Source organism: Marmota flaviventris, chromosome 4 (assembly GCF_047511675.1).
Source record: "Marmota flaviventris isolate mMarFla1 chromosome 4, mMarFla1.hap1, whole genome shotgun sequence".
Lineage (NCBI taxonomy): Eukaryota > Metazoa > Chordata > Mammalia > Rodentia > Sciuridae > Marmota > Marmota flaviventris.
In genome coordinates this window covers 144,058,401-144,070,209 of record NC_092501.1, presented here as the reverse complement: position 1 = coordinate 144,070,209, position 11,809 = coordinate 144,058,401, and the positions used below count along the sequence as shown (strand labels likewise).

Genomic DNA, 11,809 nt, shown 5'->3' with positions numbered 1-11,809 from the left:
GCTTCTCCTTAACCATCTCCTACATAGTTTTTAGGTGAGGATCCTGATTACTACCTTTAACTTGTCAAGGTCCTTCCTAAAGTGTCAATCAGACTTCAATAAAATTCTGCTCAAAAAATATTCCTTGGGTCCACTAGGAGAAAAGCAGTATGTTGAGGTAATTGCAAGCAGGACTTCAGGAGTGAAACTGCCTGGGTTCAAATCCCACCTCCACTGCTTTCTGGCTGTACAACACTGGCCTTCGGCTTTCTCATTCAAGGCCATAGAGGAAGAAGCACTACTCTGTTGGGTTGCTATGAGGCCCAAATGCATTCATGAGTATGAAAGTGCTGAGAACAATGTAACACCCCAAATAACCATTCAACAGATAATGTGTGCGATCTCTCTCTTTGCTTAAAAAATAGATGATATGAAAGGAGGGTAATTTTTAAAACTGAATGATGTGTTTATGTGGGCTTATTAAACTTTCTTTTTGCTTTATATATGTTTGAAATTGTCTATAATAAAATTAAAAATTTTAAATGTCATATTAGTTAGGTGGGATATATCTATATAATATGGGATATTATAGCAGCTGGGTATACAAAAATAACAAGACAATTCCCAGCATTACGGAATGCTGGGTAGAGTAAGGGAGATGTACATGCAAACTAATAGTTTCAATGTCACATTAAAAAAATGACACCCAGAGGCAGCCAAGCTATCACAGCAGCTCAGCAGAGGGTGTGATTAACACTGCAATATGTGAATATGTGCCTTTTCCGGAACTCTCCCTGCCCAAGGAGTGCATTAGCTGATTTAATAGCCCAATGTGCCCATCTCGAAGGTCCACGCTGTGGCTGTTTTCACACATGGTAGTTAATTTCATGGGCTTTTCAAATGCACGACATTGGGTGATTGACTTATCCTCTTTGACCCTCGGATTCCTTTCTGTACAATGGGGCCAATAACACGCCTTCCTCCTGGAGTTGGGAAGTTAAAATTGGCAAGTACGCAAAGCATTTGGCACTGGGCAAGTTGTTAAGCATTCAAATGTTGGCTGCTTTTTCTCTTCCTCTGACTCCTAAATGACTAAGATCACTCTTCCTCCACCCCAGAGTTTGCATCCAATCATCTCTTCTCTTTAATTTATATTTCCATCAAGCACTTTCCTGAAAGCCTTTTAGCGGTAACTAGAAGGGCTGAGCTCATCAAACTTTCCATTCCTTCCTCTGCCTCTTGGACTAATTGATGGGGGCTTTGGGGCTGGAGGAGATCACGGGACACAAGGCGGTGTGAAAAGAGAACAATCGAGAACTCGTGTTCTTTCTGAGCAAAGGACAAAAGCAATTGTTTTTTAATATTTAAGATGAAATACTTAAGAACCTATCCTTCTACCCATAGAAAGAGATCAAGGATTCCAGGCATCATCTCTGGAAAGTTCCGGACCGAGCCCCACTTTTCGAGGCTACAGCGCCACCTGGTGGCTCCACCTGCGGGTCGCCTATCTTTCGGTGGCTCTGCTTTCCCTGTTCTCTTATTTAAGAAACAAGTCCATAATTTCAAACCGAAATACAACATCTAATTCACTTCCTCTGTAGTAAACTGTGACATCTGGAAAAGTTATGTCCATTTCGGTCCTAATGAGATTTTCATGCTGGGCAATTATTCTTTTCTGACAGAAAGACATGGTTTTGAAATTCCATTTCAGCAGCATAAATGTGACACATCTGGTACTCCTCTAAATTATAAGGAAGCTTCCAAAAGTTATGTTTCAAGATGTGATTTGCACAGGTAGCCCACTCAGTTCACCTGCCAGCTCTTCTCTCTCTCTCTCTCTCTCTCTCTCTCTCTCTCTCTCTCTCTCTTTCTCTCTCTCTCTCTTTAATGATACTGGGGATTGAACCCAGGGGTGCTCTATCACTGATTTATATCTTCAGCCCTTCTTATTTAAACAATTTTTTGACTCAGTCTCACTAATATGCTGAGGCTGGCCTGGAACTTGAGATACGCCTGCCTCAGCCTTCCTAGTCACTGGGACTACAGGAGTGCACCCAGCTGTCTGTCTCCCAAATACAATGTGAGCATCATTTACCTTCCACATCCTTCGAATTCTCTGCTTTATTGGCAGTATTTACTGCCTGAACCCTGGAGGCACTCAGTGCCTATTTGTTAAATGAATCAATTAATTTCATCTTTAATACTGGGCTCCTGCCCACTGAGTACCCGGCACTGACCTGTGTTGGACCATGGACCAGGGAAGGAGAGTAATTGTACAGATGTGTGTGTCCTTCTTTAAACATTTATTTTGTAGGAGGCGGTTTGACCGTGATGACAAGGATTGGCATGTCTCCAGAGAGCTCATTGACTGTAATATAAAAGCTCACAGAGTAGATCTGCAGTGAGGCTGGACTCTGCTGGGTAGAGATCCACATTCTTGTCCAACAAGCTTTCCCAAGATTATCAATCACTGCTGGGTCCTTTCTGATGTAAAGGGATGGGTGTGTGTACATGCCCTGGTGTCCCTGTACAGGGTGACAAGAGGAAGGGTGTTTTGGTATGGATATTTCTTAAGTTATTTTTTGCTGTTTTTGGAAACTAAACGTGCTCCAAGGCAGAGGGGGGTGGCAGATAAAAGTCTTACTATTGTGTTTATGCTGTTCTCAGAACTTTGAAATGAGAGGAAGCTATTTCCTTAGTAAGGGCAACTGCCAGCAGATGTCGCCAGCTCCCAAGGCATGAAGTGCCAGCAGGGCAGGTGCGCTTGAAGGTGAGGGGGAAGGGCTTGTGATGGGAAGAGACTTGTCTTAGTACAAAAATGTGAGTGAACTAGTGATCTCTCTGAGCTCATCATATCCTGGCACTTACTGAAGGAAATTAGTGCTTGTCTAGTCAGCTCACTTCCTTGGCTCTTAGGACTCACCTTTTAGCTAGCTTCATTAGCCTGTTTCTACTTTGGGGTATGTGCGTGTCGTTTGTCACCCTTTCTCCTTGGTAATCAGGATCTAGAGGGTGCTAGGTGTTGACTTGGGCGTGCTGTGGTTGGAGTATCCCCAGCGCTTCTCAGCCAAGCCGTGCAGGCTTTGTGTCAGAACACTGCCCAGAGCTGGGCATGGGGTATCACAACGGAACGGACCCCTTAGGTTAGACTGCTCCTGCCCTCCCTCTCACAACTGTTATTTGGGGGCTTAGAAAGCCCTTTGAAGAAGCAAAGTGGCCATGCTTCATGTCTCCTGCGACATCTTCTTTGAAGAGTGGCTTCTGGTTCACTTAGAAGTCACCCTTTTTAACTGCATGGTTCATGGCATTGTGCAAAAGCTGATTGCCAAGAGCGAGACTTTGCTCCTGGCCTGGTAGGCATCGAGGACTCATGGTGGCCGCTCTGCACTGCCTTTGATAATTCATAGCACATACAGGTCACTCACCGATCATATGTCCCTGGCAGGTGTGGGTGCTGATGGGCATCTTGAACTTCTTCCCAGACCAGCAGAGGGAAGGCAGGCCAGCCCACCATACCCACAACCCTGTCCTAGACCATATTAAATTCCTGCCACATTTCCCCCCACATTTTTAAATTAGTGCATTATAATTGAATATGTTGATGGGATTTATTGTTACATATTCATACATGCACACAAGACAACAATATAATTTGGCTAAAATCACTCCCCACCATTTCCTCTCCTTCCCCCCAGCCTCCCACCTTTGGTCTCTTTCCTCTACTGATCTCCTTTTGATATTTCCTAAGATACACTCCACCTTTCTTTTCCTTTTTCCTCTCTAACTTCAGCATATGAGAGAAAACATATGACCCGTGACCTTCTGAGTTTGACTTATTTCGCTTAACATGATGGCCCCTAAGTCCATCCATTTTCCTGAAAATACCATAATTTTATTTTTTCATTATGGCTAAGTAAAGCTCCACTGTGTATATATACCACATTTTCTTTATCCATTTATCCACTGATGGGCACCTAGGCTGGTTCCATAGTTTTGCTATTGTGAATTATTCTGCTATAAACATGGGTATGCACGTATCACTGTAGTAAGATGACTTCAGTTCTTTAGGATAAATACCAGGGAGTGGTACATCTGGATCATATGGTGGTTCTATGCTTAGTCTTTTGAGGAGCCTCCATACTGCTTTCCATAGTGGTTGTATTAATCTGCAGTCTCACCGACAGTGTAAAAGTGTTCCTTTTCCTCCACATCCTCTCCAGCATTTATTATTGTTTGTGTTCCTGATGACCATTCTGACGAGTGTGAAATGAAATATCAGTGTAGGTTTTTAAAAATATTTTTATTAGTTGTTGATGAAATGTTTTATTTTATCTATTTATTTGTATGTGGTGCTGAGAATCGAACCTTGTGCCTCACGCATGCTAGGCAAGTGCTCTACTGCTGAGCCACAACTCCAGCCCTCCCCTCAGTGTAGTTTTGATTTGTATTTCCTTAATTGCTATTGATGTTAAACATTTTTTCATGTATTTGTTGGCCATTTGTATTTCTTTTGAAAAGTGTCTGTTTAGTTCATTTGCTCATTTATTAATTGGGTTATTTGATTTTTCTGTATAAAGTTTTTGAGCTATTTATATATTCTAGATATTAATCCTCTGGCAGAAGAGTAGCTAGCAAAGATTTTCTTCCATTCTGTGGGTTCTCTCATCATATCCCTAATTGTTTCCTTTGCTGTGCCGGTTTTTAATTTGATGCTGTCCCATTTACTAACTCTTGAGACTCCTGCCACCTTTATGTCTGTCCTGGCTTCCCTCCTCAGCCCCAAGCCATACTGCTGGCACCCTGTTCCATTTCCACCTGTAGGCTAGTCCGCATTCGCCTGTGCCTGGGGTGGAATTCTAGGGCAGGCAGACAGGAGGAGTAGGGCAGGCAGCATTCAGGGTTTCCCATGCCCTAGATTTTGCCTGGTCCTGGGAGGTCAGAGAGCCATTTTCACACAAACTTCAGATGGGTAGATTGTGGTGTCATTTGATGACATTGTCTCTTGGAGCCAGTGGCTGCAGTGTGGCCCTCCCCAGGTGTCCTCAGAGTGCAGGGATTGAGTCCAGGGCCTCATGCCTGCCGGGCAAGTGTTCTACACTGAGCTACACTCCCAGCCCCACAGTGTACTTTTAAATTACTCAGCTTTAAATTCACATTGTATTTCTATATAAGTTGCTTCTATTAACAAAGAACTTTTCTTCATTTAGGTCCTAAATGAAGTCTTCGTTTGACAAGGTCAGGTCCCCAATATCAGTCTGTACAGGAATGGTTCATTTGCAAATGGCTTTCTTTCTAAATAAGGATGTTAACAAGCACACTACAAATTATATATATATATATATATATATATATATATATATATATATATATATATACACACACACACACACACACACACACACACATACACACACATACGTATGTATATATATATATTTATATAAATTTTTTATATATTTATATAAATTTATACATATAAATATACTTATTGCCCTAAGGAGTTGCTTAAAGTCCTAGCATGCGCGCACATACACACACACACACACACACTCTTATCCAGTGTGATTCTGAAGGCAACTGAGAACATATTCAATTCCAAGTGAAAAATGCTCCATGAATCCATTAGATGAGGTTAATACAGTTCGTAGTAATCTCAGATATCTCTTATTCTAGCCAATCTCTTCCTATCTTTCTCATTCTGAAGGATCCTTTTACATTTTGAATTTCATCTTAACACACCTCATGGTTGGAGCCACACATTTCTGTGTGAAAATGAGAACATGACGGAGAACTGCTGGTGGAGAGGGGGGTTTACACAGACAACCTCAAGAGAGGAGCAGAGCAGCAGGGACCATTGGATTCCAGGGGCTCTGGATGGTGGGTGCCCAAGGTGAAGGAGGACCTCGAGGGCAGGGCAACCTGTAGGTAAGGGTCCACAGTGATCATTCTCCATGGAACTGTGGACAATGACCCTCTGAATGAACGGACCAGTAGGCTGTGACCCTTGGGCTTGGGACTTGACGTGATAGTGAGGAAGCTTGGCTTGTCCTTGGGTGATGTGGGTGTTCTTTGGATGGGCATTGTGGGAATTTCAGTGGTAGGTCTGCTTATGAAGTCGTTGGCATTGGACGTCATAGGGACTGTGGCTCTGGTGGTCTCTATGTTTAGAATTTGAGTTCTTAAATGAACAAGATCCCAATAAAATACTTTTTCTGAAATAAGAAATGTGTTATGATGAATCCTTAATGCATAGTTACTATAATAGGACATCAAAGAGAATAATTTGCTCAGTTATATCCCAGGAGGCTGGAACATAAATTAATCTTTTCTGGCCCCAAAGTTTGAGCTATTAGCACAAGCCGCCTTTTACATGTGCCCCTACAGCTCACCTTCTGTGACACATCTCAGGCTATTTGAACTAATAATTTTTGAAAGGAAAGGATGGTGAGGAGACCTTTAGGTGTGTAAGATTTGCCTTGGATGCACGCTCTGGCTATCCCCAGGGCCCCATTTAATCTGGGTCCCCTTAGGGCTTCAAACAGTGTCCCTCTGACCTGCTGCAAAATCTTGCAGAAGCCACATGAGCATTTGATTGTGATGGGTTCTTCCTCTTCAGAGTGGCTGCAGGAGCCCTGATTCATTCACACCGGCAAGCAAGTGGCCTGATCAATGCTCCATCATGTGGAGCAGCTCCAGTAGAGGGAGAGATCTTACACTTTGGTGCCTACACTTCTGGGACTTTCAGCTCTGCTTCATGATATTGAACATTTTCTTTTCCTTCCTCCTTCTTTCCCTTCTTTCCTTCCATCTTTTCTTCTTCGCAGTGCTGGGGATGTAACCTAGGATCTCATGTATGCTAGGCAAGTGCTCCACCACTGATCTACTTCTGTAGCCCCATTGACATTTTCAAAAATTCAAAAAAAAAAATCAATTGCCATGGAGCCGGCTCTATCTAGCACATTATTAATGGTCCTGGAGCTGACTAATCATATTTGCCCAACCTTTTGATAAACAGTTTCTACAACATCTAGGGTAGAAAAGAAAGCACACATCCCGTCGACCAGGACAAACTTGAAGTATTGACCTCTCTCTCCCCACATGCCCCACTCTTGAAACATTTAGAGTCTGGCACCAGGGTAGTCGATCATTGTTCCCACATCACCAGGTCCTGACCGTGTTTTGCTGCAATAGCGCTTTGCCTCTTTCTGTGAAAATAATTTTTCAAGATTTCTTGAGGTTGGGGATATCCGCAGCTGATTCTTGGGGAAGGACAGCCATGATAGGGACATCAGCTTGTGCCCAGGTGCTCCTGAGTGATCTCTTCTTGGCTCTCTGGAAGGGGGTTGCTATAAACTCAAGAGGAGTAGCCAGGTCCTCCCAGGGCACTAACTAGACAACGCTCCTCCCAGGACAGACCTCTCAGTGCAGAGGTTTCCAAGGCTTCGTTAAGCTCCTTTTTGGTTTAGACTCTGTCCTGTTTGTGGGAAAAGGCAGGGAGAGCCAGAACGCTGCATCAGAGGGACCATCTTTTCAGTCTACACCCTGGTTATGCTCCTCTCCTGGCTTGTGAACACAACATACTTTTGGTCCTTACCTGTTGTGACAGAAGCAGTGGCTGCTGGGTGGCATACAGACACTGATTTTCCTCTGTCTCCTCTTTGCTTCAAAATTTGAAACATAAATTAATTGGTTAATTGTGCAACTGCCCCCCCCCCCACCTCACTTGCATCTGCTGGAATGGTTAATAAAATTCAATGTATAATGACAATACCACCTAGGGATCAAGCTCAGTGGGTGGAAGAGTGTTCGCATTGCGTATGGAAGGCCCTGGTTTTGATTCCAACACTGCAAAAGAAGCAGTAAAAAAAAACAAAAAGGCTATAAATAATAACAGTAGACAGGATAAAGGGACAAGGTTGTAGATCTTATAGATACATGGATATGAGTTCATTTATTCATTCAACAAACCTTCACTGAGGGACTTCTAAATGCCATTGAGCTGTGTCACTCACCCAAATGTAACCATGGACTAATATCTTAAGCCCCGGAGCCATGGGACCTCATCTGTGACAAGGTAGACAATGTTACCTGTGGGTTTCCATGAAGATTAAATGGATAATGTAACAGGGTCAGCACTTGGCAGTGATCAATAATTTTTTTTTTGTTTCTTCATTTGGTCCCAAGGCAAGGGAGGCAGTTTTGGAGAATAACGTAGACTCATGAAACCCCAATTTGTTAGTCGAATGAGCCTGATGGAGACATAGGCACCCTTCTGTACTTATCAGAGTGTAAAAAGCAAGGCCTCCAACCATGCTTCATATCTCTGAAAAGTTTACTTTACCTGGGCAAACATGTGGTATCAAAGAAACAAATAAGAGAAACGCAAAAGTTCAGCTCTTTAAGGTGGGAATTAATTAGACCTCACTGAAGTCATCAACTGGGCCTCTCGATTGTCAAGTTTAGGGTAAGAGGGTGGGTGCAGTCTTGGACTGGGAACCAGGAGCTCTGGTTTGACCCCAGCCAGGGTTCCTGCTTGCTCAGGAAGACACATGACTTTGAGCTTAGGCTCCCAGACTAGGGCAAACTTCCCTTTGAACAAGGAGGGGTTAGCGCTGAGGATCGAGGAGCCACCCTCCCTTCCTTTCCTTCTTCCAGAATGTTCCCTGAGTAGCTCCTCTGTGTCGGACCCTATGCTGGACACTGGGGAAACTGAGATCAATGAGAACCAACTGAGCCATGATGGAGCTGATGGGGGCCTTGGGTAAGACAGACATGAAAACCGGAGGGATGGCTTCTCTACCAGGTCTGGCTCCCGAGGGACACAGGTGTTCCGTGAATTCACAGCAGAAACCACCAGTAGTGATTACTGATTTCAGCTCCATTCTGTAAAGGCAGCTGAGAACCAGAAGAGAGATGCCAGAAAGTTATTCATGTGGGAGAGGAATGTTTTCTATGTGTTAGGAATTCAGAAATAAAATGCCTTAGTAAGGAATCCTATCCTGACAAGTGAAGAGCTGTTGGCACAGGCCACCATTACTGGCAGAAACAGTACCACTAACAGATACGTGGTTGCATGACCTGATTATCCTGCCGTCCAACTTTCTGGTGCTAATGATGTAGTCAACATTTTGTCTCAGATGACTTCTTAGTTTTCTACTGAAAGACACAGTGTACAGATTGCTGCTTGAGTCTGAATTTAGACAATAGCAGTGTTCTGTCTTTTATTGTAGATACACTTAACACAAAATTCACCGGCTTAACCCTTTTTAGGTGGTACTGAGTACATTGATGTTTCTGTGAGCGGTCTCCACCTTCCAGCTCAGAAACTTCTTTCTGATCTGAAACTCTGCACCCATCGGACAGTGGCTCCCCACCTGGCCTCCCCCTGCCCCTGGCCCATGCTCCAAGTGCCTCACACGAAAGGAGGTGTACAGAATCTGCAATGCAAGGTCAGACACCTTATCCTCTTTGTCCTGTGTGGGAAAAGGGCTTGGCAAACCCAGGGGACAGTTTCCCATAGGTTGAGACAGATTGTCCTTGGTCCCAACCACTAGGGCGACTCCATAGTCAGAAGACAAAGCTATCCATGGGGAAGGACTAATTCCTCATGGGGGTTCCCACACCTACATTATCCTCCCCAAAAGGTAAGTGCAGGCTGTGTTCCTGTGGTGATTCTGCCCAGGGGTCACCTTTATGGCCCACTAAAGGAAAGAATTGTGGATAACTTCAGAGCCAACAAATGCTTTCTTAGTCATGGAACATTGGAGGGCCCCTATAAGTGCACAAATCCATCTTGAATTCTGAGCCTAACAGGTGACCCTGCACACCTGCCTCCCCATTTGCCTGGCTCATGCCTCCTTGCCCAGTAAGTCCTGGGTCAGGTGTTGCATCCTGCAGCAGGGACTCATCCTATGAGATTTAGTGCTCTCTGGTTACCTGTATGGAATTCCTTATGATGACTCATTGTCCCTTTGCTGGTCAACCTCTCCTAGTGGGACATCGGCTCCTGTGGGTCAGGGACCACCGCTCTTTCACTGTTTATCCCAACGCCTGGTGATGGTGGACACCTGTCTCAGGTAGTCCACTTTGAGGCAGAGTCTGAGCTTGGATCCTTAGTGCAAGTGATTGATGAAAGCAGCGCGTTCAGTGGGGAAATTAGGCAGCGGGAGAGCAAAGCAAAATTGTGGTTTCAGCTGAACACCCCTCGGACAGCAACGGAACACAGATGCGCCACAAAGTTGTCCCACTGTTGGGCAGGGGCCAGTTTTGTACCTGAATGAGCCAGTCATCGGGTATAACCTTCCAGGCATTTCCAGGTGACATGAAGCCCCTCAGCAGAGCGCAGTGGTGTGGAGAAGGCTGTGGCCGGGCTGGCAGCTGGCACTCACACACCTGGGCATGAGCAGGAACCAAGAGTGCTATGGTACCGTGTATCTTTGCTAAATAAATACTTGTCCACAATAATGACAAAAACAAAATCAGTTGTTACTTAGTGAACTTGCCTCTGAGCCAGGTAATGTCCTGTATCTTTTAACCTCAGAGTTTCATTCATTCTCTCCACAACAATCTCTGAGGTAGGTGCTGATGGTGGGAATGAAGAAATTGAGACCCAGCAAAGTTATGTGCTTGCTCAAGATGCACAGGTCGGGTGGCAAACACCAAGGCTTGAGCCTAGATTTAGTGGCCTTTATCCCAAGTGATTTGGGAGCTTGATAAGTAGTGGGGAATGAGACCTCCCTCCATTAGTACAATTTTGGTGTGGGCTGTTTCCTTTGTCAACTTACATTTGTTCCATTTGAGCCTTTGCTAACCTGCAATGTTTTCAAACTGGTAAAAACATTTAATTAACACCTTGGTCAAATGCCACTCCCCCCAGGTAGCCTTCACCTTCCCTTTAGAAGTCTCTCTCTTTTTTTGTGTGTGGTGCTGAGGATTGAACCCAGGCAAGCACTCTACCAACTGAGCTATATCTCCAGACCATAAAATCTCTCCTTTCTATCAAAGGTGTCAGATGGCTTCAGGCTGATTTCGTCTTTGGTGCCTGCAGACAAGAGTCCTTGACGGTGGTGGACTTGGGGGTCCAGGAGAGAACAGCTCTTGCATTCCTGGGCCACTCCCTGTTTTCTTACCTCAGCCCCCGGAGATGTCCATGTCAATACTTCCTTGCAGCTTTATCTGTCCCAGGTCCCAGGCCACAGCAGTATTTGTCCAAATTAGAGTCCGTTTACTTTGCAAACCACACTCAAGCTTTCCTAGACACTGAGCAGCTGCTCCCCTGACGTCCCCAGCAGGACTCTTGTTTGCACTGTATGTGGTCAGCAAACAGACCGCCTTGAACAAGCCACCGGCAGTGTTTCGCTGCCGGGATGGGAGCAGCAGGCACTCGGAAGACACTCCTGGCTTTTTCCTAACAGACGGCTACCTTGGTTCATCCTTTTGAAACATGGAAAATACATCCAGGAATAAAGCATTTGCACCAAAGTGTACAAAATTGCCTGCATAGAGCAGAAAGAACAATAGTGCACCCAGCAAGAAGTAGTAGCTACTTGGCCTTTCCTCTGCCGGGGAACTTCCTCTTGTTCTCAGTAGGAAGAAGCCCAGCAGAGTGGCTATGAAGACAGTCTCAGCAGAAAGACCACCTGGAGTTTTAATCCCCTGCCAGGGGCTTAACCTTTCCTCACCTGTCAAATAGGGAAAAGAATCCTGTTGGGAGAATTAAATTAATAAACTTAAGACACTTAGAACAAAGACCAGAATGCAAGCAATTTTCATTAAATAATAGCATTTAGGAATGCATCTCAATTTTTGATGGGTCCATAAACTGAAATTA

At 44.5% G+C, this 11,809-nt stretch overlaps 1 long non-coding RNA gene across 1 annotated transcript in view; it reads left to right on the top strand.

Moving 5' to 3' along the window:
• Positions 1-9,253: 9,253 nt before the first annotated feature.
• Positions 9,254-11,809, top strand: part of LOC139705461 (uncharacterized) — a 51,070-nt gene continuing 48,514 nt past the window's right edge. The window contains exon 1 of the long non-coding RNA XR_011707422.1: positions 9,254-9,428. This is a non-coding gene — a long non-coding RNA (uncharacterized lncRNA). The remainder of the gene's footprint in view (positions 9,429-11,809) is intronic.